The 26,854-nt window shown below is 38.9% G+C and overlaps 1 long non-coding RNA gene across 1 annotated transcript in view; it reads right to left on the minus strand.

Moving 5' to 3' along the window:
• Window positions 1–1,208: 1,208 nt before the first annotated feature.
• The window catches only part of LOC102014263, a 49,292-nt gene continuing 23,646 nt past the window's right edge, over window positions 1,209–26,854 (minus strand). The window contains exons 3-5 of the long non-coding RNA XR_261122.2: window positions 8,812–8,916; window positions 2,236–2,364; window positions 1,209–1,281 (exon numbers count right to left, since the gene is read on the minus strand). This is a non-coding gene — a long non-coding RNA (uncharacterized LOC102014263). The remainder of the gene's footprint in view (window positions 1,282–2,235; window positions 2,365–8,811; window positions 8,917–26,854) is intronic.

The following is a 26,854-nucleotide window of genomic DNA, read 5'->3' on the forward strand; positions in this document are numbered from 1 at the left end:
CCCTGCTACCACGCATTTCTGCCATGCCAAGCCTTGGAACCTGCAGACCATGGACTGAAAATGGGAACCGAAATATACTTGTCCTCCCTTACGTTGTGGGTGTCAGGTATATTATTCCAGCAATAAGAAGGGACTAAGACATGTACATATTTTGTTTGGTTGGTTTTGTTTTTATTTTTGTGGTGCTAAGGATCAAATCCAGGGCCTCACAGATGCCAGACAAGTGAAGTACCACTGAGCTACACCCTCTATCCTATTGACATGTTTTAATAACCCTGTGTCAAAGGCAAAAGTGAATCTGATAATTAAGGTGGTGTTTTATTTGGCCCTTTGGAATGGGGGTCAATGTTCATTGATGAGGAATAACTGAAGGAAAGAGAAGGCGGCCTGGAGTAGCAAGGGAATCTTCCTTGAGTCTCTGAAGAAGGGTGATATTATCTTGAAACATTCTGGAGCCAGTGGTCATCTCCAGTTAGCTTCAAGAAATAAACAAGGAGAGAAACTCTTTTTAACAGTTCTTTTCTCCAGGAAAACAGAACTCAAGTGAAATTCATTCAACACTGGTACCTGAAAAAATACAAAGGCCACTCTTAGATTGCAGACCACGAAGAAACAGGTTGTCAGGCTGATTTGGCTCTCACGTGTATGCTTTACCTACCGGGTTCCAGAGGACTATTAAATTAACGGTAGGTCATCCTATCATGGTCACCCCACCCCTCCATCAACCTCACTGTGGCACTAAGCACAAATAATTGTTTGACATTCAATTAGTTTGCAGCAAGCCTCATCATTACACAACCTTAATCTGCACAGACTTTTTTCTGAAGTAGTTGCTATTTCAATGCCATTTTGTAGAAAAGAAGCCTGAGTGTAAAATGGTAACAAAATGTGCTCAGGGCTACTCAGCTGGATAATGGTAGGGCTGGGCTCCAACCCACATATCTTTTACGTACGACAGTGGGTCTCTTAACCGTGAAATTGTATGGCCCCTTCTAAGTCTTCTTTATTGTGGTTTGATTGGTCCGTTTTCCCAACTCCTGGCTTTTCAACATATAGACTCAGCCCAAGTGTGGCTAGGCTGCTTTGGGGATGGGGAATTTTCTAATTTTAACAGCTGCAAAATCTTAAAATGACTTCAATTTGAAAACATAGCTATTTATTTCTTTAAACAAGCAAGAAATTGGTACATAATGCATTCACTCACTTACTAAATTCAGAAAGCAGCTTGTTATGAAAGTCCCAGTGATCTGTCATTCTTGCCAAAATATCTTGGGTTCAGACCTAGATTTATAGAAAATGTAAGATATTTATGAACATTATTTATAGAAAAACATTGCCCTCAGCAATTTATAAAAATGTTGTCAGTGTTACTGATTTTAATCATAGATTTCGTAGAAGGATCAAATCCCTCAGAGCTGAACTGCTAATGCTTGGCACAATACCAAGTCAAAGCAGATTTGGTTCAGAAGGAAAACTGGCTGCAATTATCCTAAGCTTTTTTCTGATACTGCCCAAAGAAGAAATGTGCCCTGTGAGTAATAGCAAATGATAGCTGTCCAGACCCACGACCGAGATAATTGGACAGCACCTGTGCAAAGCTTCTCTATATGGTACTGCATAGTTTAAAAGCTAGAAGAGGGGAGTTTGAAAGTTTTCACCATAAAAAAGTAATAAATGAAGAGGCAAATATGTTTAACCTAATTTAAACATTATACAATGTATACAGGTTTGAAATATCACCTCGTACCCGACAATTTTTATCAGCTTAAAAATAAATTTAATTTTTTAATTTAAAAAATCCCAGGAGAAAAAGTCTAACTTTATTATATAACCCTCCATGCTGTCAACCAAGACCAGGAAACCTAGGGTCATACAAGACAAAACACTGAAACCTGTAAATTTACCCTTCTAGAGGGAAGACTAATCCCTAAAGGAAGGTATGGTTTGTAGTTCCTCAGCTAATTCTAAATGTATCTACACACTGAACACCTGTATCTATATTGAGAATGTACCATTTACCAGTTTGTTATACCCACCTTATAAAAGTATTACCCACTTCTGATTGTTAGGTTAATATCTTTTCCCCTACCTATGACTCAAAGGTCAAGAATATCAACTTGCATTCATCAAGGGTGAATGCAACTTAAAACTGGCAGAAAATATGAACCAAACACCAACACAGAATATGAAGAGACACACACATAAATTCATTTGTTCTACAAATACTGTACTGACAAGTCTGATGTAGCAGGTTCTGTGCTAGGTGCCAGCTTTCAGAGTGTGAATGTGATGGATGTGGTCTCACTCTGTACAAGGCCCAAATCCAGCTAGGATGCAGCTATGCAGTGGAGATCAGAAAAGGCTCTGAAAAATATATATTTAGAGACAATACTCAGGGATATAGAACTATTTTTAATATTCCTTACCTCTGGGAAGGAAAATAAAGGAGATTTTATTTTCTTCTCTTTACTTAACTCTTTTTCACTTTTCCAATATTAAAATGGGTAAATCTTATGTAATTATAATTTTAAAAAATATTTTGAATCAACAAAAAGTAACTCCTCAACCTGTTGAAACTGAGAGACTGTTTAATCTAAGCCAATGCTTTCACTGTCAAATAAAATAAAACAAGGTAAAAGATAGATGCTAGGAAACAGGGAAGTAGATCTTTTGCAAAAGGGAAAGAGATGAAGTGGTGGAAAAAGGGGAAATGAAGCAGGGGAGAGGAGGGTAAAAAAGAATTAAGGTGTGTTATACACATGTACCAACTCCCCGTGATAAATGTTACCATTATGTACCACGAACATGTGCTAATAAAATTAAAATTAAAAAATATCATGAAATACTGTCTTGCAATAGTAATGTTAAAAACTTGTTCAGGGATGTGTGGAAGGAACACAGGGTTGGAGAATAGGTGAACAGGAACTCTTCTAAAAACTCATGAAACTACTGCCAGACAAACATACAGCTCCATCTCTCTTTACTTCTATCCCAGGGCTGGGAATCTAGCTCAGCGCATAAGCACTTGCCTACCAAGCCTGAAGTCATGAGTTCGATTCCCAGAACAACAACAACAACAAAAAGTATGAATTTACTTCTATCCCAAAGTATTTACAGGGAGGCTGGGGATTTAGCTCAGCTGCACAGTGCCTGCCTGATCAGGTGCGAGGTTGTGAGTTCAGTTTCCAGTACCAGAAAAAAAAAAACTAAAGTATTTACAGGGTGTTTTACCATAAACATGGAAATGTGAAGTACTTGAGACAATGAAAAGAGAGGGAAATGAATAAAAGTCTTTTGGTTGCAAAGGGGCTGATTGGAAGGAGCAAGCTGCTTCAATATTTCAGTTCCTATGGGGACTGGTCTATCGTCTCTAGAAAGTCTTCTTGTGCTTCAAAAGAAATTTTGATGGCAGGAGTCTTACCCATGTTTCAGAGAAAAAAATTAAGGTCAATAGTGGATGGCCTTTCTTAAACAGCCATGCAATACCTGAGAGCCGGTCAGCTCCACTGTGCCTCCTCCAGTGCTCTCCAGTGAGGGCCAGAAGGGAGGACCAGACACAGGCAGAGGTCTGTCGATGGCCTGGGATGGGTGAATAGCCACATCAACCTCAATGTCATCCGCAAAACAGAAAGAATGGAACAGCATCACCAGATGTCTAAGTCAGAGACTTTGGACATCATCTTCACCTCCTTTCCCTCCTTCACTTCTGCATCATATGCCTAATCTACCTTCCGCATTTCTCTTCAGTCCATCATCCCTCTCCAGTCCCACTGTCTCCATCATAATCAGGTCACCATTCTCTCTCTTAGGTTGCAAATGTCTTCTATCCTTCGCCCTTATCTTCTGCATCTCTAGACTGGTCCCTCCAATCCTTTCTCTACTCCGTAGCCAGAGGTATCTCTCTAAAAGACATATATAATCAGGACACACCTCTGCTTTTCTTCAGAGGTTCTTATTGCATTTAAAGACCAAATTTCTGTTGCACAGCTTAAAGAGGCTCTCCAGACATCTGCGATCCATCCAGTATTTGTTCCCTACCATCCTCTCCCACCTTCCAGCCATGCCAAACTGCCTTGTTCAGGTCCTTGAACATGCACTGCTGTCTGTCACCACCAGGCCTTTTTGTCACCAGCTGGCAAAGGGTCACTTTGCTCAATTTAAATAGAAATCACAAATAGACAAAGTGCAGCTCTCATTAGCAGTCTTGGCCTTTGAAGGCAGCATCAGTTCTAGATGTTAGTGGTCCCCTACGACTCTCCTGTCAGCCAGAGCCAGCAGCTGCCTACAGTCCTTGGGAATTACTCTGGCAAGCAGAAATGGCTGCTCCTGGCAATTTCTCCTTTGCTTTCTACTGTCCTCTACCACTAGCCACCTGAGGCCGGGTCCTTTCAGCACCACCATTCTTTGACGTTACCAGATTTTAGCATATCAGTTCTGCCTACTCTACTGAAGATAGAAATTGTGAATAGGTAATAATATACCATGGAAAAGTGGTTTTATTAGGACTTATGCTGCAACATAAGGGGGAACAGCGCACAGGCTGACCTGCTAAAGGTAGGGGGGGTTGCTTATACAGAAAAAAGAGAAGGCTTATCCATGTGCAGTATCAGACTTTTCATGATCAGCAGGGAAGGGACTTCTCTTAGACATAACTCATGGTAACTGAAAAGGATTGAAATCATCCTGACAGGCTTTGGGTTCAGAATCATCTGGGACAGACCTGCCAGAGCTTACTGTAGCTTACTGTAGCCAAATGTCTCCCAGAGCAGCCATAGAGCATCTGATACAGCCATGGCAGATTGTAAGGCATTTGGGGAAACCATTAACAAAAGAAAAATTAAATAAAAGTACCTCTTGGGGAGCATCAGGTCTTTCTTTCCTGTCCCTTTTATATAAGCTGGTTGCCCTGCTTTAAGTACCCATCCAAAGGTCAACAGAGAATGTCCTTTCTTGAACAACTGTGCAACACCTGAGAGGCCAGGTTCTGTGCCAGGTGCCAGGTTTCTCTAGAAAACTTTGCAAAGTGCCGAAACTGAATCAGATTCCCTTTTCATGTGCTCTGATCGTACCCTGAACTCCTCCCGATCTCCTGTGCTAGCCTACAAGCTTCAAAAAGGCAAGAACCTCATCTGTGCTGTGAAGTCATAGCAACTGACTATCACAAACAAGGTCTTGAATAGGTGCTGATTGTACAGACTGAAATTTAGCTGTGCATCTCTCTTTCCTTCAAGCAGAAATCTTTTCAGTCTGCTACCACGTTTTGTTCTCACTCTTCTCCAAAATTTCCCTGCTTCTTCCTGTCTTTGGGTGTCATTCTTGCTTCACATAAATATCAACTCAGTCACTTCAGAGTAGCCTGTCCCCACCATAGCTAGGGAAGAGCTGAGGAGAAATATTTTTTAAGCTATCCTCATGCTTCCTTTCAGAGCTTCCCTCACAATCCCACATCTCCATGCTACATGTTTTGTATAGAACTTTAATATTCCTTGGACTGCAAATAGTGCTGCTCTGGAAAACACCAAGTCTCTCTGACTTTGTAAACATATCCCAAATCATAAAGGCCTCAAAAGTCCCAGAAATGGACTCTACTTTATGTGCTCACGTAGATTAGAAGCAAATAAGAGCTTTGATGGCACTCAGTCCAGGCCTTACATTTTCTAGTCAAGGAAACCAAGACGGAGAGAAGTTATGTCTTGGCCTGGGTCAGAATCCTTCCAAATGGACTCACAATTTCTTATTCTGTCAAATGTACTAGGACTTCTCCTAAAATAAAATATATCAGTGTGAACTTTTTAACCTTAGCATCTGACCATCACATTTCCATGTGGGGTTCTCTCTTCCTGGTACACGGTTCAGTTCCCGGCTGCCTTCTGGCTGGAGAGCTTGGTTTTCCTTGACCTCAGCCTTGTAAGCAGGTTAGTTCTAAAAACATTCTCATGGACAGAAGCATTTTGCTGAGTAGCAATACAATTAAGGTACACCCTGGAAACCAGTTTAAGGCTGCTTTTACCAAATTAGCTTTTCTGAACAAATTGACAGGTCTCTTCAAGAAAATCACCAGTTAATCAGATTTTTTAAAAACTGAATCCTCAAACTGGCTGCCTCCTTCAGTAAATGCCTACTTTTGTTTTAATATCATATTGTTTTTATTAATAAAAATGAAGCATTGTATTTCCCAAATCCCCATCTTCAATGGTTCATCTTATGCTCTAGTGGGTAACATTTCTAATGCCAGAGGTTTTGGAGATGTTTCAGCAGCTTGTCTCATTTTGCTTGGGATATTTGTTTCCTCTAGAATTGAAGAAGCAGTGAATTTGATGGACCAGTGACTGATTAAGTATTGCTGGAATGTGCTTGGGTTTACAAATAGTCATTATTTGATAACCCTAAATAATCTAGCTGAGCACATAAGTATGCAAGTACGTTGACCTAAAAAATACAAGGAATTAATTTTCCCAAGAATTGAATGGGGGACATAGATATTCACTTACTTGTTCATTCCAAGAACATTTTGACATCAAATATGTATGCAATGGCCCTGTGTTGTTGATAAAAATTAAAAGATAAATGCAACAGGGTCTCTTTCCTCAAGTAGCTCACTACTAGAGCAAAAAGCAGACAGCTAAACAAATACCAGATGCAGTAGATAGTAAGCAGAAGAACAAGCACGATCATGGAGCCTGAGTGCTCATTAGTCCCGAAGGAGTGCAGGGGCTTCTATCATTCTGTGCTATAGCATTGGCTCACAGTGTGACAACAGCCAGTGATGTTACTTCTAGGTGCAGCCTAGGAGCAGAAAACCCTGCACTTAGCCCTATCTCCATTCTTCCTTCACTCCTCGCTCCAGCTACAAAACTATCCCTGCATTCTGACTTGGCCTTGAGTAGAACTGATAATTGCTGCCATTTATCCCTGTCTGCCAGGCACTGTACAGTGCTCCTGACAACTGGCTGTGCATTACGGCCTACTGACAGCTACTAGATAGTTTCATTCTGCTCATGTACAAGGAAAGAAACAGAGAAACAGAAAGGCTAAACAATTTGCACAAAGAATTTGGGCCCACATAGTCTACTCAAGTCCCAGTATTTCCACTGTCACCATTCCAGGAACTGCTATGCTAAATCATTTCTCTGGCTGAGAGGTTCGTAGTGCCCCTCTTCCCAGCCCATCCCCCAACAAACTATGTTCATTGTAAAGAGAAAACTGAAAGCAGTGGTTGGTATGTCAGGCATTTTGAAATAATAGTAGATAAGGAGTGGGGCACAGACTCTTAAAAGCACCAAACAGTCATTTGGTTTGTGCTTTGAAGAACAAGGAACTGAATAAATTTCATTTTAAATTAATATGAAAAAGGCTCAAATAACAACCAACAAGAAGATGTCAGTGTGAGCTCCTGACTCACCCTGCGCCCTCTTGAGAGCTGCAGGAAAAGCTCCAAACACTCTGGCATCGGCCCGGTAATCTCAGCAATTACTGTGCACACATAAGTGGCATGAGTCATCCCCACTCAGACAAGATGAAGAGCCTTAGGTAACAATCACATTTTTAAGGCTCTTCATATTCTTTCAAGTAGGATTTCTTTTTTATCCATCCTTGCATTTCTTCCCCAGTCAGAAGGGTAGCTATTGTAAGAACTCAGAACTAGCAAAGCATTGTCCCATGTCATATAACTACCAAAGAATAGCACCTGACTTTCAGTAGCAACTTCTCTTTCCTGTAACTTGCTCTTCCCGTTCTGAATTGTTTCTTATTCTCCAAAACCCAATTTGAATCCATCTCCTGACAATAGTTCCCCTGGGATACAGGTAGAATCTGACCCACTGTTGATGCATAGGCTTTGAGATAAGAATAATTTTTATACTTTTGAAAAGTTGCAAGAGAGAATGTAGGAAAAAAAAGAATGTGTGACAGAATCTGTGTGTGGAATGCAAAGTCTAAAATCTTTCCTATTTGTCCCTTTCCAGAAAATGATTACTGAAGTTTGGGAAGCAGAAGCAAGACCATAGATCACTGTATAAAGTCTCCCTGGCCAGACCCTACTCAGACCATCCACTCATTAAAGTTTATTAAACTCCTCACATGTCAGACCAGTAATACATTAGACTTTTTCATACCTTTACATCTTTTTCAGTCTTCATGTTCTTTGCTTCCCGTTGGTTATCTAATGGTGTACGTGTGTGTGTGTGTGTGTGTGTGTGTGTCTGTGTCTGTGTGTGTGTGTGTGTGTAACTTGGCCTTGCTTTATTATTTTGTTGTTAGTGTGATTGACTTCATTTTGCTCCGATTATTCAGAAACACTTTACATGTAAAGAATGCACTAATCTTAAACTTAGAGTTCAAGAAAGTCTGATTAAAAACATGCATTTTAAGATAAAGCACTCTTCTAACATCTCCAAAAGTTCCCTCTCATCCTTTCCATTCAATTTCCTCTCCTACCCCAAGTCAAAAGACACCAATACTCTGCATTTCTATTTCTATAGGTTTGTGCCTAAAGTTTCATATACATTGAATTACCTATTATTCACTATTTACTAATTGCATTTTTTCACTCAGCACACTGCTTTTAGGATCATCCAATTTTTTTTGAATTACTATAACCTTACCATACCAATTCACAAGAACTAAGTGCTAAATTTCCAAAAATTTCGAAAGCTGGTTGCTAAAAACAGTTACTATTAAAAATTAAATTATATAAATTTAAAATTAAATAAATTATGTCAAAAACAAAAACAATACTAAGAATACATTATTTCCTCATTTTTTGTTCATGTTTCATTCCTGTTTTCTCAAAGCTGCTTATAACCATTTTACCTTTATAATCCATGTGCTCCTGTGTATGTCTTCTTAACTCTATGTTCATCAGTGGCTTAAAATTGGCCATGGTAGGAGTAATTATACCATGGAAATCAGCAAACACTGTAAATCCAAACATTTTGTATTTGTGGTTAGAGAGCCAGTTTTTAAACGTTTACTACTAGATATATCTGTATTGCATATTTCAATAGTTCTTTCATTGTTATTGCCGTATAGTATTCCAATATAGGGTCTTCATGCTAGTCAGCTTTCCTTTGCTGTGAAAAGCATACATGAAAAAATAAACTGATGTAGCAGAGAGATTTATTTCGGCTCATGACATTAGAAGTTGTTTAGGGGTCTTGTGTTGAAACTACATCATTCAGATGTGTATGGCCAAGGAAAGTGCTCAGCTCATGGTGCCAAGGAAGCAAAGAGAGAGAAGGCCCAGGGTCCCATATAACCTTCAGAGATATGTCCTCAGTGACATCACCTCCTTCCTCTGATCCCCTACTCCTATAATAGGTAAAAGTCTAGGGAAATAGCAATTCTACCATCTGCAAATAGTGTCATAGGCTGGAGACACTGAACTATGAAAACATTTCCAAACCACAGCAATTATGTTAGAATTTATTTTTTAACATTGATGGATACTTGTTCCATTTTTGCTAGTATGAAGAAAGTAACCATGAATATTCTTCTACAAGCATATTTGTTGACTTATGTTCCTATTTTAGTTAATGCTTCAGAAAGTTGAAGGTTAAAAGTAGCATTTTGTTTACTGAATATTGTGTTTATTTTGTTATGATTTGGTTTGCATTGGGGGAAGCATTCTTTTCTACACATTAAAGAAATTTTAATTTTATTCCTTTTATATTTTTTAAAGGGGCTGGAGATATAGCTCAGCGGCACAAGCACCTGCCTGGCAAGTACAAGGTCCTGAGTTTGATTCCCAGTACCAGGGAAAAAAAAAAAAAAAAAAAAAAAAAAAAAAAAAAAAAGCTATATTTTTAAAGAAATGATAGTAAATGTTTTTTATCTGTTTTTCTGTCATATCTAATTTATATTTCTGTCCATGATTTTTAAGATTTGGCAATTAGATTATGCTGTTTCCTGACTGAGATTTATAGAGCTTATTGATCTGTGAGATACTATTTTCCATCAACTTTGGAAAATGTTGCACCATTATTCTGCAAAGCTTTCTTCTTACCTCCTCTGGAATCATGATTACACTTATACATAATACACAAATTGACGTAGGTCACCAAGAGCTTTTTCTTAAACCTTTTGTCCCTCTGTATTTCAATTACATTTTTTATATACCCACACCTCAAGTTCCCCAGTCTTTTGCAGTACCTGTCACCAATTCATCCAGTGGTTTTTCATTTTGCATACTTTTTCAGTAGTAAAATTTTTTTTTTTTTTGGTTTTTCTCTGGTACCAGGAACCGAACTCACGACCTTGCGCTTGCCAGGCAGGCGCTTTTGCCGCTGAGCTAAATCCCCAGCCCCAGTAGTAAAATTTTTATTTTGGTTATTTTTATATGTATTTCATCCCTTAAATTCTAATATGTGTATCCAAGACATTATTCTGTTCCTTCAAGGTGTTGCATATATTCTAGCTTCGCGAGGAGGAGTAAAAGTCAACAGCTAATCACAACTTCTGGGACTTAGAATTGAGACACCAAGGAAACAACTTATTAGCCGGGAGAAGAAGAAGAAAAGCTCCAGGAATCAAGAAGGGGCAGAATGAAAAACTAAAACTCACAAACAAGACAATCCAGAGAAAAAGGCCAGGCGTTCTGAAGTGCTAAGCCAAGCTCTTATGGGGAGTGACACTGACTCTAAGGGCCAGAACCCCACTGACAAACAGACTGATAGATAACACTAGCCCCGGGGCAAACTCACACTTACTGTAAGCTGCAAATGCAGTGTAAGATTTTACTCTGAAAGTGACTCCTACTTGGCAGCTTAGCTTGCAGAAAAGATTCACTGCGGCACCAATCATATTTATGATTGTTAACCAAGAGTTATTTTGAGAAGGTTTTTACTAACACTGAGTTACTCCAGGACTCAGAAGTTTCAGGACAGCCAAACTTCAAGGTCTCTGGGGTCACCCTATGGCAGTGAATGTGTGGGAGATGCACAAGAAAGAGTAACGGAAAGAGGGAGAGCTAGTCACCACACACTCTTGAGAAATTTAAGCAGCAGTAAACTCTTGCTGCAGGGGCAAGAGTGGTCTTGTCTTTAACGGTGAGAAGCCTAGCTAGATGCATGTGGTTTTCTGAGCTGATTAGGTTTGAAAATGCTAAGATTTACCCCAGGGAGCCAATTGGCCCCTGCTACAGCTTACTTCCAGCACAGAACTCGGTGGTCCATTTGCCTTCCCCAGCAGCGAACACAATCAGTGATATGCCACTGCCTGCATGTCTGCTACTTCGCTGGGTGGATGAACAGAGAGGCCTCTGGAGCAAGTGGGGCACCTCACAAGCCTACAGGCCATGAGTTAGTCAGGGACAGCAATTGCAGGGGCACACAGAAGAGTACAAACACTAAAATTTTCTGGAATGAATACAACTCTGATTCAGAAAAAAATACCACTGATTGACCTCAAACAAGAGGAAAGGCAGGCCAGGACTTGGCTTTCACTCAGAAAAAACTGTTCAGTGGGTGTGGAAATACAATAGATGCCATTTGTGCCTCACTTTCCCTTCCTCATGTCCCAAAACCACAGGTCCTGGAAAGGAACTCCTCACCCAAATACATCAGTGTGGGGGAATATTTTTTGACATATTTCTGGTTTTCATTCTGTTTTTCATTTTTTGCTTTTAGTTTGTTTTGCTCCCAGATCTTCTCTTTTCTTTTCTTTTCTTTTCTTTCTTTTCTTTTTCTTTTTCTTTTCTATCTTCTTTTCTCGCCTTGTTTCTTTTCTTTCTCTTTGTTGCTTTTTTATTAGTATTACCTAGATTAATTTACTTTGTTTGTCCTTCAACTAGATTTTCATCTCACTTTTCATTCCTCCTTCTCATCTTTGCCTTTTTTGAATTCTACTTCTCTCATTTTCCCATTCCTTCTCCCATCTATTTTTATTATTACTCTTAACCTTTACTAATTTTTTGCTTTTGATTTTACTCTATGTTATTATTGCTAAATCCTTTTCTATTATTAATGGCAGTGTAGTTGTTGCTTTGTGTGTGTCAATATCTCATTTGTCTTTTTCCCTATTGCATATTTTCTCTAAGGAGACTATTGTTCCTTTCTTTTCTATTGTTAATGGTGGGCTAGTTGCTTTTGATTGTTTTTTACCGCATGTCAACATGTTTTGTCTGAGTGGTGCTGGGGATCAAGTCTTCAAAAGAAGGCTGGATACTAAAAAGACCTTCAAGTAAAAGTAGAAGAGATATCCATTCCAACAAATGCACAAATCACAATATTTAAACAAGACGTATAAAAAAGGAAGGCAACGTGACTCCTCCAAATTTCCATAATTCCTCAGTAAGTGAATGCAAAGATATTGAAGTGGATGAAATAGTAAAGAATTCAAAAGGCTGATTTATAAAATGATGACTTCAAAGAGGATATGAATACAATGTTGATGAAGTAAAGCAAACAATGAAAGATATGAGGTAGCAATTCAACAAAATATATTCTGAAGAATAACCAAACATAAACTTTGGAAAGGAAAAGGGCAATAAGTCAAATAAAAAAAAAAACAACTCAGTGGAAATCCTCACCAGTACAGAGAACCATGAAGAAAACAGAAATCCAGGGTTTGAAGAAAAGGTTGAAGAATTAGTGGGTATAGACACTAAGAAAGAAATAAAGACAGAAAATTATGAGCAAAACACCTAAGAATTCTGGAACATGATTAAAAGACCAAATTTAAGAATTTTTGGTGTAGAAGAGGATATTGAAGTAATAGCTAATGCATAGAATATCTATTTAGTGAAATAAGAACAGAAAATTTCCCACATCTTGGGAAAGATATAAACCTTCAGGTAGAGGAGGCATTTAGAATGCCAAATAGGCATACTCAGGAAAGAATCACTTCACATCATGTTATAGTTAAAGGGCAAGTGTACAGAATGAGAAAAAAAGATAACTGAAAGCTGCAAGAAGGAAGAAACAACTCATTAACAGAGGCAAACCCATCAGAATAACTTCAGACTTCTCTATAGAAACCTTAATGTCTAGAAGGGCATGGAACACCATGCTTCAAGCCTTGAAAGCAAATAACTGCCAATCTAGATTACTGTAACCATCAAAGCTATCCTTCAAGGGGGCTGGGGATTTAGCTCAGTGGCAAAAGCGCCTGCCTGGCAAGCGCAAGGTTGTGAGTTCGGTTCCCGGTACCGGAGAAAACCCAAAAAAAAAAAAAAAAAAAGCTATCCTTCAAATATAAATATGAACTAAAGAACCTCATGAATGCAAAATCAGAGTTGCAGAAGATACTTCAATCTTACCCAAAGAAAGGAAGAAAAATAAAAACTATTGAATAAAATATTAGAGAACAACAAAATGACAGGAATTAATATATATTTTCCTGTAATAACTCTGAATACAAATGGTCTTAATTATTCAATTAAAACACACAGACTGACATATTGGATTGAAAAAACTAAGACTCAGAGAGATTCCCATCTTGGCACTGTAGAGGAAGTAGTGTTCACAGAGAGCTACACGGTATGCAGCAAGGTCCGTCAGAGCATGTCGACAAGAGATGATAGAATTCCCAACCACAGGAATATACCCACCATATGGTAGCAAGCAAAATACAGAAGACAGAAAACTCAGAACAAAAAGTGAAGGTGTATGGAATCATGCGTTCACCCTTCATATATCTGGAGATACTGCCATTCACTATACAGAAGAGCCACATGGCTTCTCCACTAAGACATGGCTCCGATTCTGTGACAGTAATAGCAAACAGACCCACAAATAACCAGTGTGGATTCCAGCCTGTCCAAAGACCTAGCCACCCTTTGGAGGAAACAAAATGTTCACGGAAAGCAGGCTGGGAGGCTGTTATGGTTTATATCTAGATGTTCCCTTAAACCCATATGTAATCAAATGTGGGAGTTTTGGAAGGTGATTTGATGATGGAGGTTTACAGCTGACTTCCTGGAAGGAAGAGACAGGCCGTTAGGGCATGGCCTGGAAAGTTTATCTCCCTCCCTTAACACTCTGCTGCTTCACTGCCACCACGTCATGAGCACCTTCTCCTCTGCCCTGCACTGTGCTGCGCCCTTTGGCCTTGGAGCCAGTCAGCTGTGGACTGAAACCTCTGAAAGCTGTGAGCCAGGGCCGCGGATACAGCTCAATGGCATGGCACACGCCTGGCAAGTGCAAGGTCCTGAGTTCAATTCCTGCTACAAAAAAAAAGCTGTGAGCAAAAATATTCCTCCCTTAAACTGCGGATGTTGGGAATTCTACCCCAGTGCCAAAGAAAGTGGCTAAGTGTGGGCATTCACTCCAGAAGCCATGGTCTGCCCACCCAATGAACTCCATGGTTTTCCTACAAAACAAGTCTAGAATCTGTGATAATATCCACAAGCAAAATTCTGGTCATGAGCATGGATATTAGTCCAGGACGAGAGACCTAGCTGCACTATGAAATGCCAAAATGTTTCAAGGGAAGAAGGCACAGGAATAGTTACAGGAGGGCACTTGCCCCACGTGCCATGGCCCACCCCACAGACAGAACTATGCAACTCCTGCCTTTCCGGTTCTGGGCAAGGAGAGACATGAAAGCTAAAGGTAAATTCAGAGTCCTGGGGCTGTTAGGATCTGAGGACACTGTGGTATGGAGAAGGGAAAGGGGCAGAGAAGAAGCCTGCATCAGCTGAGTAAACCTGCCTAACACCCAGTGGGTACTAAAACCATAAAAGCCTGAGCAAGCTGAAAAAAGGGAATCAGGAGTTCCAAAAGTGGTGTGAGGACAGCAGGAGCAATCTGAAAGTCCGTGACTGCAAAAAACCCTGGATGAAGCTCAGTGAAGGGAGCAGAGTAAATGCCTCACCAAGTACCCTGAGGAAAATAGACTTTGGAATTTGGCAGGTTAAGGATATTGGGCCTGAAGTTGGGCAGAGGGTTGGTTTTGCCCACAATCTTGCTTTGCAAACAACATGTGAGAAAAATACAGTGATCTGTGTGTGTTCTCAGACTCGCTCATTCCCAAAGTGTGGATGTGGCACTTTAGTGCATATGCAAGTGTGTATGGGTGTGCGTTAATGTTTTAATTTCTACATTGATCTACGTAGACCTATTGCATTGCCCCCTCACCAAGCCTTCATTCCTCAGTCTTCCAATACTGAGTTTCTGTAAGTAGAAATATGCAGTTAGTTGGTTCCAGCACCCATAAAGCCAGTCAGTCTTTCCACTTGTATTTCTCTTCTTCTCTCCTCTCCTCTCCTCTCCTCTTCTCTCCTCGCTTCTGCACCCTCATATCACCACTCAAGCCTCCTCTCTCTCCATCACCACCACCTTCTGTCCAAGCATAAAAATAATGAAACTGATCTGGTTTTTTTTCTTTGTTATTTGGTTTTTAAAAAATTTTACCCTTTTTACATTTTTGTGTGCTATTGCTCAGCTTATTATTTATCACTACTACTCCTTCCCTTTCCTGCACTGTTGAAAGGGTGAAACATATTTAAACAGTTTTAAATTAAATATTGATATATGATTTGCATATTGTTATTATCAGTAATTATTATTGATATTACTGGTATATTGTTACTACTGGTAATTGTTCTCTCCATTACCAGTAATTAGAAGGCAGTGATAGAGATTGAGTGTGGCTCGGTGGTAGAGCTCTTACCTCTTATGCACAAGGCCCTGGGTTCAATCCCCAACAAACACAAATACTTTAAATAAATGGAGTAGATAACTGCACACTGACTTGTACCCAAAGCGAAGGGTACATCATAGAATATAAAGAGAACTCTACTACAGTGGCAGAGTTCTCTATCCCAACTGAGGTACAATATTCAATGCAAAACACAGAGAAATCATGAGAAAACAAAGCAAAAAGAAATCTAAAAATTCAGACCTCCCTCAAAAGTTGCTCTTAAAGATATGGAATAGATGAATTTCAGGACAAAGAACTCAAAAGAATAAATATCTAAAATACTTAAAGAAATAAAAGTCAAGATCAAAAAACAAGTGAATGAACAATTTCTAAGATGTTCAATGAGCTCAAAGAAGATGTAAATAAACAACTAAATGATTCAAGTAATAAAATGACCAATGAGTTTGAATAAAATATAAATAAAATGTGAATGATGTAAGAAACAGAATGCAGGTTATAAATTAACTTTTTAGTAAAACATTAGAGATTATGAAAAGAAATCAAGTAGAAATCATAGAAATGAACAACTCAATTGAAAGTTTTGATAGTGGACAAGATCAGTCACAAGATAATATATCAGGACTTGACAATGTTGTTATAAAAATAGACCATTTATTCAGGGATACTAAAAAAGTGAGACACAATAAAAGGATGACTCAAGAGCTCCTACTTTACTGTAAAAGAACAAACTTAAAAAGTATAGGGATTAACAAAGGTTTACACAAGCAAACTAAGGTTTAAAAAACATGTTCACTAAGTAACTGCAGAATATTTCCATTCTAGGTAATATAGTAGATAAATAAGTAAATGAGCCATTTAGAACCCTAAATAAAAAAAAAACAGCAATAAGTAAATAATGGAATGACAGAGATAAGTTAGTTAATACATATGAACTGCAAAAAAAAACACATATGAATTGTAACCATCAATGAGAATGGACTTAATTCACCAATCAAAAGACACAGATCAGCAGAATGGATCAAGAAACAAAATCGAACAATATGCTGCATACAGAAACATACCTAACACAAAAAGAAATTCATACAGTAAAAATCAACAAATGGAAAACAATATTCCATGCAACAGGAATACAAAAACAAGCAGTAGTAACTATCCTATTTTCAGTCAAAGTGGGTGTCAAGCCAAAGCTGATCAAAATAAAGGAAGATAGATATTATATGTTGGTTAATGGAACTGTTCAACTGGAAGAGACAGCAATTGTAAATGTATATGCAATAAATCACAGTGCATCCAACTTCATAAAACAAACTCCATACAAATAAAAGATCAGATAATAATCAATACAATTACAGTAGTGTGCCTCAATATCCACTATCACAAATAGATCAATTAAAATATCAACCAAGAAATACCAGAGTTGAACTAAACATATGAACAAATTAACTTAATAGCCTACAAAGTGTTCCACCCAACAGAATACACATTCTTTTCCGCAGCACATGGTTCTTTCTCAAAAACGGACCACATACTAATAAAGCAGTATTAAATACATGTAAAAGAACTAAAATCTTACCATGTATTTCATCAGATCACAGTGCAATGAAACTAGAAATCAAAAGCAAAAGAAACTACAGAAACTAAGCAAATATATGGAAATTAATATACATGAATAATAAGTCACAGACGAAATTAAGGAAGAAATAATACATTTCTTAGAATTAAATGAAAATCCAACATAAAATACCGGAATTTATGGGACACAGTGAAAGCAGTTCTACACAGGAAGTTTAAAGCTGTGAATGCCCACATCGGAAAAACTAAAGTAACACAAATAAATAACCACAAAGTATATTGCAAGGTCCTAGGAAAACAAGAAAAATCCAAATCTAGTGGTTGTACAAGAAGCAAAATTACAAAAATCTGAGCATGAGTCAATGAAATGGAAACCAAAAATGCAAAGAACCATGAAGATCCGGTTCTTTGAAACATGAACAAAATGTTTATGGGAATCTTACCCCCACCCCAAAAAAGCAAAGAAAAGGCCCATATCAATGCAATTAGAAATGTAAAATGTGAAATCTCATTGGACATGCCAAACTCTAGAAAATTATTAGCAACTAATTCACAAACCTATATGCCAAAAAATCAAAGAACTCATAAGAAATGGAGAGATACATAGATACATATGAGTTACTAAAACAGAACCAAGAAGACTTTAAAATCTCAAATAATCCAATAACAGGCAATGAAATTTAAGCAGTAATAAAAAACCTACCAACTAAGAAAAGCTCAGGACCTTACAGGTTCACTCCCAGATTCTACAGAACTTAAGGAAAGATCTAACACCAACACTCCTCAAACTCTTTAATGAAATCAACAGAGGAGTACTTGAGTACTCCCAAAATCATTCTTCAAAGATAGCATTACCCTGATCCTAAAACCAGACAAGGATCCAATCAAATCCAGAAACTACAGACCAATATCTCTAATGAATACAAATGTAAAAATCCTTCTTAAGTTTCTAGCAACACAATGCATCAAATCATCAAAAAGATGATATATCATAACCAAGTAGGCTACATCCCACAGGTACAAGGATGGATCAACTTATACATATCAATAAATATAATCCATCACATAAATTAAGAACAAAAATTACATGATTATCTCAACAGATGCAGAAAAGTTTTTGACAAAATTCAACATCCATTCATGATTTTTAAAAAAACCTGAAGAAAATAGGTATAGAAGAGCTTTATCTGAGTGTCATAAAAAACATTTATGACTTGTATCTCATTCCATACTAAAATCAAATAAAAACTGATCAAAAGCTTGGGTGCATGTCTTAAAAATTTGAAACTTGTGAAGGAAAACATAAGGGAAACATTTGAACCCATTGATACAGGCAAAGATTTCTTGAGCAAAACTCCAATAGTGCAGGAAATAATAAAAAGAATCAACAAGTGGGACTACATGAAATTAAAAAGGTTTTCATACATCCAGGGAAACAACTAACAGAGTAAAGAAACAGTGTGCAAAAGTAGTTTGCCACCTACTGTTCTGACAGAAGATTGCTGTCTTGAATATACAAAGAATTTTAACATTAAAAAGATCAAACTACTAATCATTAAAAGGGCAAATGAACTGAACAGAAACATCTCAAAAGAAGTACCAATAACCAGTAGGTACATGAAAAAGTGTTCAACATCTTCAGTTATCAACAAAAGGCAAATCAAAACTACATTGATATTCCATCTCACTCCACTAACAATGGCTATATACAGCAGCACAATAAATAAATAAATAAATAAATAAATAAATAAATAAATAAATAAATAAATAAGTGCTGGTGAAGCTATAGGGAAAAAGGAAAAGTTCTATACCCTTATGGGAAAGTAAATTAGTACAGTCATTGTAGAAATCAGTAGGGCAGTTCCTCAAATATCTAAAACACAGAGCCCCATTTGATTCAGCTATAAGACACCCTGGTATACATATGAAAGTCTTAAAATCATGCTATAGAAATATCTACATATCTATGTTTATTGTAGCACAATTCACAACAACCAAGATATGCAACCAGGCTAAATGCTAAATGCTCATCAATATATGAATAAAAAAGAAAATTATATATTACACACTCAATAGAGTATTATTCATCCATAAAGAAAAACAAAATTTTTTTGCAGGAATATGGATGAATCCAGAGACCAACATGTTGAGCAAAATAAGCCAGACTCTAAGATAAATACCCCATGTTCTGCTTACCATTAGACAAGAAAACAAGAAGAGGGAGAAATGAGGGAGGTGAAGGTGAGTAATGGAAGGAATAGATATGAGCAAAATACATTTTACACACTGGGGTGAAAACAAAGTGAAATTTTTGGGGAGATTGGGGCAAGGAGGTGATAGAAAATGAAAATGATCCAAGTATGTCATGTGCATGTAAAAATTTGCCAAAATGAAACACTTTAATCTGTACAGCAAATAAAAAAGTGAAAAAACATTTTACACATACTTATAATAGCCATTTTAAATCCTTCCCTACTACTGCCAAAATAGCTATCATCTCTAGGTCTGTTGATATTAGCAAATTTTCCTCTTGATTACTGTACTGTTTTTTGGTGTCTAATTGTTTTTTATAAAGTATATGTTGTGGGTGCTACATTATTGAATATTTGAATGTTACTGTCTGCCTTTCAATGGTTGTTATAGCTTGTATCTAGATGTGTCCTCAAATCTAATGTAGTAATAGGTGGGTAGTTTTTAAGATGGTTGAATTAGGCTGTATGAACATGAATTAAGGATGTGATCCTGGGATTAAGGGAGTGGATAATGGAAGCCCCACCCTGGGTATGGGTGGCACCGATCAACAAGTTCACAGCCTGGGTGGAATATAAAAGGACAGAAAGAAGGCAGACTTGCTGTTGCAGCTCACTGCTTTGGCTGCTTGCTGCCTCCCTGCCTGTCACACCATGGACTGTTTCTCCTCTTTGATGCCCCTCTGCCACGCCACCTTGTTGTAGAATCAACTATGGACTGAAACCTCTACAGACTGCAAGCTGAAATAAATCTTTCCTCCTTTAAATTTGGGCATCAGGTATTTTTTCTCAACCATGAGTAAAGTAATAAAGACAATGGTCATGCACTGTATTTTATCAGCGGTTAATTTGAAGCTGTTCAATCTTACCCTGTTGAGACTGTTATAGGTTTTATTAAAATGTGTCTAAAAGAACCTTTTCTTCTCTGGCAGAAAGTAGCCCTGTTCTCCGGATGTGGTCTTTGTGGATTCTCAACTAAGTGACTGGAGTGTTTTATGAGGCCTCTGCTACCTTTTCAGAATCCCAGTGCTGGACAGGGGTATATCTCAGTACCATGGCACCTGTCTGGCAAGCATGAGGTCCTGAGTTCAATTCCCAGTTCAAAAAAAAAAAAAAAAAATTAAGAATCCCAATATCTTCTGGCACCATTGAGACAGGAAATTAGGGCGTGGCAAACATGGTTGGGAAAGTAGATGTGACTTGTTAATTACTAGATTCTGGACACATGCACAGGAAAGTTCCCAAAGCCTTGCATGTGGTCTTCTCAGGGGAACTGAAGCAGGTTTTCAGTAGGACGGCCTAGACCTGACATCAGCCTGAGGTGTGAGATCCCAGCACTGCTTCTCAGGATCCAGATGTATAAGTTCTTGCAGGTTTCCTCAAATTTTAGACGACATAAAAGTAGGCAGACACCAGGAAGAGTTTCTATCGTGTCTTTCTTCACAACATACTGCCTGCGTCCTCCAGGGTCTACTTTTATCTTACTTTTTCCTCTTTACTCAGCCCAAGCTCACTCTACAGAGCCACTTTCTCCCTCACCCTTCACTTTTACTGTTCAAATAAATGTTGCCACATCTTTTTGCTCACTTCATTCAATTCTTTGTTCTCTATGAGAAGAACCTGGAATCTAATGCCAGTAGGAGAGATGAACAACCCAAAACCTGTAACATTTAGTGTGCCATCTTTAGAAGGAGCTACTCAAAAACATCATGAAACCTCTGGTGTTTCAGTGAGTTCATGGTCTGCTATGAATGATTTTTTCACATCTCATAAAGCCTTGTCTTATACATGTATAGCCTAACATTTGTCCAAAGGATTAAGGGAACCACCATGTAGATTTCTGGCAGTTATTTTCTAAGTAGCTTTTTCTTCTCAGTTACCTTCTCTAATACATCCCAGCCATCTCAGGGGTACCAACTCTAATCCCAGTTTGTGAAACTTAATGACACTATAGATCTCAGTGTGGATTCCACTTTCTCAGACAGTAGTTTTAAAAGTGCCCCCAGATGAAAAGCTGAAGTGAATATTAAACTTACATCATGCATTTCACTATTTCCAGGAATTTAATTATATGAGTTAGGTTTCTGTCACTATAATAAAATGCCTGAGATAATTAACTTTAAAACAGGAAAGGTTATTTTGACTCACAGTTTTGGAAGCTTCAGATCCTCATCAATTAGTCTCTGTTCTGGGGCCACAGTACATGGTACAAGAAGCTGCCTTCTTCATGGTTAGGAAGCAAGGGGAAGGAGAAAGTAGCTGAGATCCCACAATTCCCTTTGAAGACATGCCCCAAATGATCTGAGGACCACCCACTAGGTCCTACCCCTTAAAGATTCTGTCACCTCCCAATCGAAATCCCCTAGGAACCAAGCTTATAGCACAAAAACCACTGGAGCACATTCCAGATCCAAACTATACCATAGTTGAAAGCAGTTTATTCACATTATTTTTGGTTTTATATTTTTTACAGCAGGAAGTCAAGTGTTATGTATCTGTATCTTTGTCGTGGTCAAAACAGGAAGTTGCTGTCGTTATACTTTTTGAGATTCAGCTAGACTTTTCCTTTCCCTATTCCCCTAGTAAAACTGACTAATTTCCACAGCCCACAGTGTCCATAACTTCATTTGTATATGCCTCTAATTCTTCCTCCTAGGTCCTAAGCCCTGCAAGAGTAAGCACTGATTAACATGGAGTGGAACATACAATACATCAATAAATTTATTGTATTGTTTTTTAAAGTGAATGAGTAAATGCTTTCTACTTACAATATGACATGCTTACTTTTAGAATTAATCTAAGTGTCCTACTTGTATGAAAACCTGTGAACAACCTGACAAAATTTAAGAGATAAATCATAGTGTTACGGCAGAAAATTCCTGTCTGTCCCAAACATTCCACAAGAGATGCCAATCGCCAGTGAGAACAAATCAGAGTTTAATTTGAGGCTAGCCACCCTCACTTCCTTTGCCAATCTGGAAGCGGGGGCTCATGGCTAACTTTGTTTCCCCTTATGTACATCTTGGTTTCCATTGACAACAGATTGGGGTGTTACATTCTCTGACCCCGGTGGGCACGTGGTCTTTCTCTCATCCTGTTGGACCCCAGGTCAGTTGCAGGTCGCATGTCAAACCGTGATAGATGTTGTCCCCGCCCCCCTGCCCCTTATTATCTCCTTTTTTACAACCTATGCATTCCTTTAGGGTTACAATGTTTACCTAGGGCCAGGAGATGACCCCAGGCGGGGTCACGGAGGGTCACCTAGGCCTAGGCACCGCCTTATCTTGGGGAGACATTCCTGGGCAGTGTTGATCTGGGGAATTAGCTCTTGCACTGTCCCGGGAGGCTTCCCGAGGCACCATGCAGGCTTTTTCCAAACAATTTTATCTAAAATAGTATGCTAAGATTCATTGCCCCCTGCAATAGGTTGACCTCAATCTTGAAACATCTAGATTTCCAGGGAATATAGACATTGTCTTCAGTCTAAGAGAATAATGCTCCCAGATTACAGCAACTTGGCACTACTGAGGAATGCGTTAAGGGAGCTTAGGTTCTGCTCTGGTATTCTGGTACCAGTGCCTGAAGGGGAAGGATATTTGCTTTTGATTGAAGATGACGCTGTCCTTCAAACTGCCCTTGCTCGACTCTTAAGACCTTGTTCATAACACATACTTGGAGATTAAAAACTGAAACATCAAGTGACTCTGCCAATAGTTCAGCGCTAAAGACCGCTACTGCCCGACTTCTAATACTATATTCACCACTCAGAATTTACTAAGAAGTTTATTACTGAATAATAAATGAAGGACTTGATAAAAGAAGAAATATTTAGACCTTACTTTTGAAATGAAGAATTCTGCATGAGATACGCAACCAAGCTATTGTCTTTTTTATTTGGGTAATGCGTTAACATCTGCAAAGTAATTTCTCATGCAATGTCACCTATCCATCCCCCATCAGAGTGTCACATGATGATCTTCCGGGGAACAATACGAGACAACCTTTATTGAACTACTCTGCTCAACTCAAACTCAGATAAAATCTAGAGAACCTACACAGGGTCCACAGGAGAGCAATAAAAATAGAGGAATTAAGCAGACTTCACAAGAGAGGTTAAAGGAATAAGGATTGTTTCAATTTGAAGAGCAGAAGGTGACTATACATTTTTAAGCAATAAGAAAATAACACTGAATGGTGTTAGCCATGAGCCATGAGAACAGGGAAAGAGAAAGCTGGCAGCTTGGAGAGGAGCAGATCTGAGAGCAGAGCATAAAGCAAGATTTAACACAAATCTGTTTGAACTCATAGGGAAGAATCTGGAGGAACTATGGTTTGGACACATAATGAGACGGGGATGTGGGGCTGGGGAGCAGCCAAAAGGCACAGAGGAAAATGGGAAGAAAAAATGATTCAGATGCCATATGTATTCTATCAACTCACCAAGATGAATGTAATTATTATGATCACAAATATATACTAATAAAGAAGAATAAGCAGACATGATTTATCTGAGGAAGTATACGTTATGATATAAATAATGTAGATTGAATTTTTTTACAAGTCAAAAAAGTTGTCATTTTCAGCATGTTTCTCTTGCCATGGTTGTATACGTGTGGAAGCCTCCTTATGATGCAAGGCAATATCTGGACCCGAGGCTTCCAAGGCTAAGCCAACATATAGTGCAGCTGGACTTTTTCAGTACACCGAACCATGAGCAATGGTAGAAAAGACGGCCTTATTCTGACTTCTACTGTATCAAAAGTAATAATATTACAAAGATGTCAGTGAGTTTTTGCCATAAAATTTCTGATTGCCAGGCTAGTAAGCCTGTACTATCTGTATGTTATTATTCTCTAAGAAAGATATACTTGTCTCTACCTTCACACAAAAACATATTCTGCTGAAAAATGCCTCTAAAATAGTTGCTAAGGTGCAGTTTGAGTGGGGCAATGAAAACAAGATTAAGTGATTTCACACAGGAGAGAAAAACATCAAATTCTAATTAAATCAAGGAAAAGGAAGAGAAATGAGACCAGTTTGGCACCAAGCAGGTTAACATTGGAAAGATGAGGTGACTCTTACTTTTTATCCAGGTGTCTGGAATCCAAAACTGTTAGCCAAGGTACAATTTTAAAGCAGTTTAAAATTTTAAATAAAGTTCTGATGACAGAATTCTTGCTAGGATTTGTTATAAGGTGCAAAGCTGTGAGAATTTAAATGAAGAGGGACCACATAAACTTCGAGGAGATATGACTGGTGAAGAAGCCTTTGTCCTGCAGGCAGATCTTCGATTGTCACTGAAGAATGTCCAGAATATTATTGGGGTGGTAGCACTGCTGGAGACTTCCAAAGACTTATTGTGTAATACAAGAACTATCAAACCTTATTTAAGGACCAGAGAGGGCTCCATTTGGCCAAACTTCATAATGTATATAATTATAAGGAGCTATCAAGATAAGTTGGAAGAAGATATTAAAGCACTGAATTACCTATCAAAAGCATTATAAGGGCCATTTCTGGACAAAGAAATTTTACCTTCATTACCAACACTCACTAATTGACAGCGAAAGACCAGAATCATTTCCTGAGAAGGAATCTGAGGCCATGTCTCCACACAAAGGGAAAAATGCTTTCATTGAGTAACATCTGATATGGTTACTACAAGGAGTTCTGGGGTAGATTCTCCAGGCATTCGGCTACTTGACCTCTGTATTAGTCAATTTCTTGCCACTGGGACAGAACACCTGACACTCAAAATTTAAAAGAGGACAGGATTAGTTTGGTTCATGAGTTCAGAAGGTTCAGTGCATAGTCAGGGGCTCCAAGGCAGAAACAGCATAGTAGAAGGGCGCGCTGGAGAACAGCTGTTCAACCTATGGCAGCCAGAAAGCAGAGCGTAAAGCAAGCAGCCAGGAACAAGAGTACACCTGTCAAGGTCATGCCCCAGTGACCTCCTCTCCTGACCAGGCCCCACTCCTAACTGCACGTTCAGCTATGAACTCATAGGGAATTAGGCCACTAAGGAATACACTGCCCCTGAGTCCCAGTCGCCTTCCTAAAGGCCTGCTTGTGAATACATGAGACTGGGTGGGCATTTTAGCTTTAAACCATAACAAATATAGTTGACGCTGTGCCGTGAAAATGAAATATGAGCTCAAGCAGCTCCCACTGGGGAGGACGTAGGAACATGAGACAAAAAAGCTGAATGCAATGGACACACCGTGACCACTGCACCGGGGCACTTCTGGAGAGTCTTACGGAGCAGGAAAGGCCAAAGCTGTGGGAGACGTTTTGGGAGAGAATGGTTTCCGCCCCTGAAATTAGAGTCAGGTAAGCAGGTTTTCAGCAGTCACTGCCATAGAAACACCCTTGACTCCAAATTTAGGGATTAGCATTTCATTTAAGTGATGAACTAGTGCACAGGATCTAAACAATTTTAATCGCATATATATATTTATGCACATGGTATGTGTTTTTAATGAATATGTTTTAAAAATAATTGTGTATGTATGTGTGTATATATATATTCCAGTATGGTTCCAGAGGCAAACTTCAAGCGTTAACGCTTATAACCTAGGGAGGTATCTTCGTTTTCCCCAGTTCCTAGGTATAGTGGACTCTCCATTATGCTCCCAAATCTCTGCCCCAATGTTTTGCAGCCTTCTATGGGTTTCATTCGAGATTGTGACCTCCTCATCTCCTGCTTGCCTGACACCATGTTTAAGCTGCTTGCCTTGACGTAGACATAAAATTATAACCTCTCCACCACAACCCTGTGAATCTACAACACACACACACATTACACCACTGGCATGGGCACACTTGCGTGTGTGCGCGCGCGCGCACACACACACACACACACACACACACACACACATACCCACTGCCTCGCTGCCTGCCTGTCTGCTATCCAGCTCTCCCATGTCTGAATTCCTTTTTCAGAAGACACAGAGCCTCCTCTCCTCCCCTTTACACCAAGGACGAAATATTATCCCACTGTGAATCCAGAAAATGTATCAATTTATTTTTACCAAAAAGAAAAAGAGGACAAAAGAATTTCACCCCAAGAAGAGCGATGATTCTAGCTACCCCCTTAATTTTTAAAACAGCACAGCTCATTACACATACCCTAACAGAGGAATTCCAAAATTTAGGCATTATGGGAGGGTTTTGTTTTGTTTTGTTTCACCATCTTCCCAATTGCTGTGTATTTATTTTCAAGTAAAAAACCCCAAGTAAAACTCTTTTCATTTTCTTAAAGCTTCACTCTGATCACAGGGCTCCTACTGGCGAGGCAGCAGCGCCCCACCGTACGCCCAGGGGCGACGCGGGGAGTCGGGCCAGCGCGCCCCCTGGTGGGCGGCCTGGGCGCCCCGCCCTGCGCGGCCCCTGCAGCCTCCTGGCCAAGGTCACCTCCAGGCCCCGCTACAGGC

This window comes from Chinchilla lanigera, unplaced genomic scaffold (genome assembly GCF_000276665.1).
Source record: "Chinchilla lanigera isolate Chin_1 unplaced genomic scaffold, ChiLan1.0 scaffold00024, whole genome shotgun sequence".
Taxonomy (NCBI): Eukaryota; Metazoa; Chordata; class Mammalia; order Rodentia; family Chinchillidae; genus Chinchilla; species Chinchilla lanigera.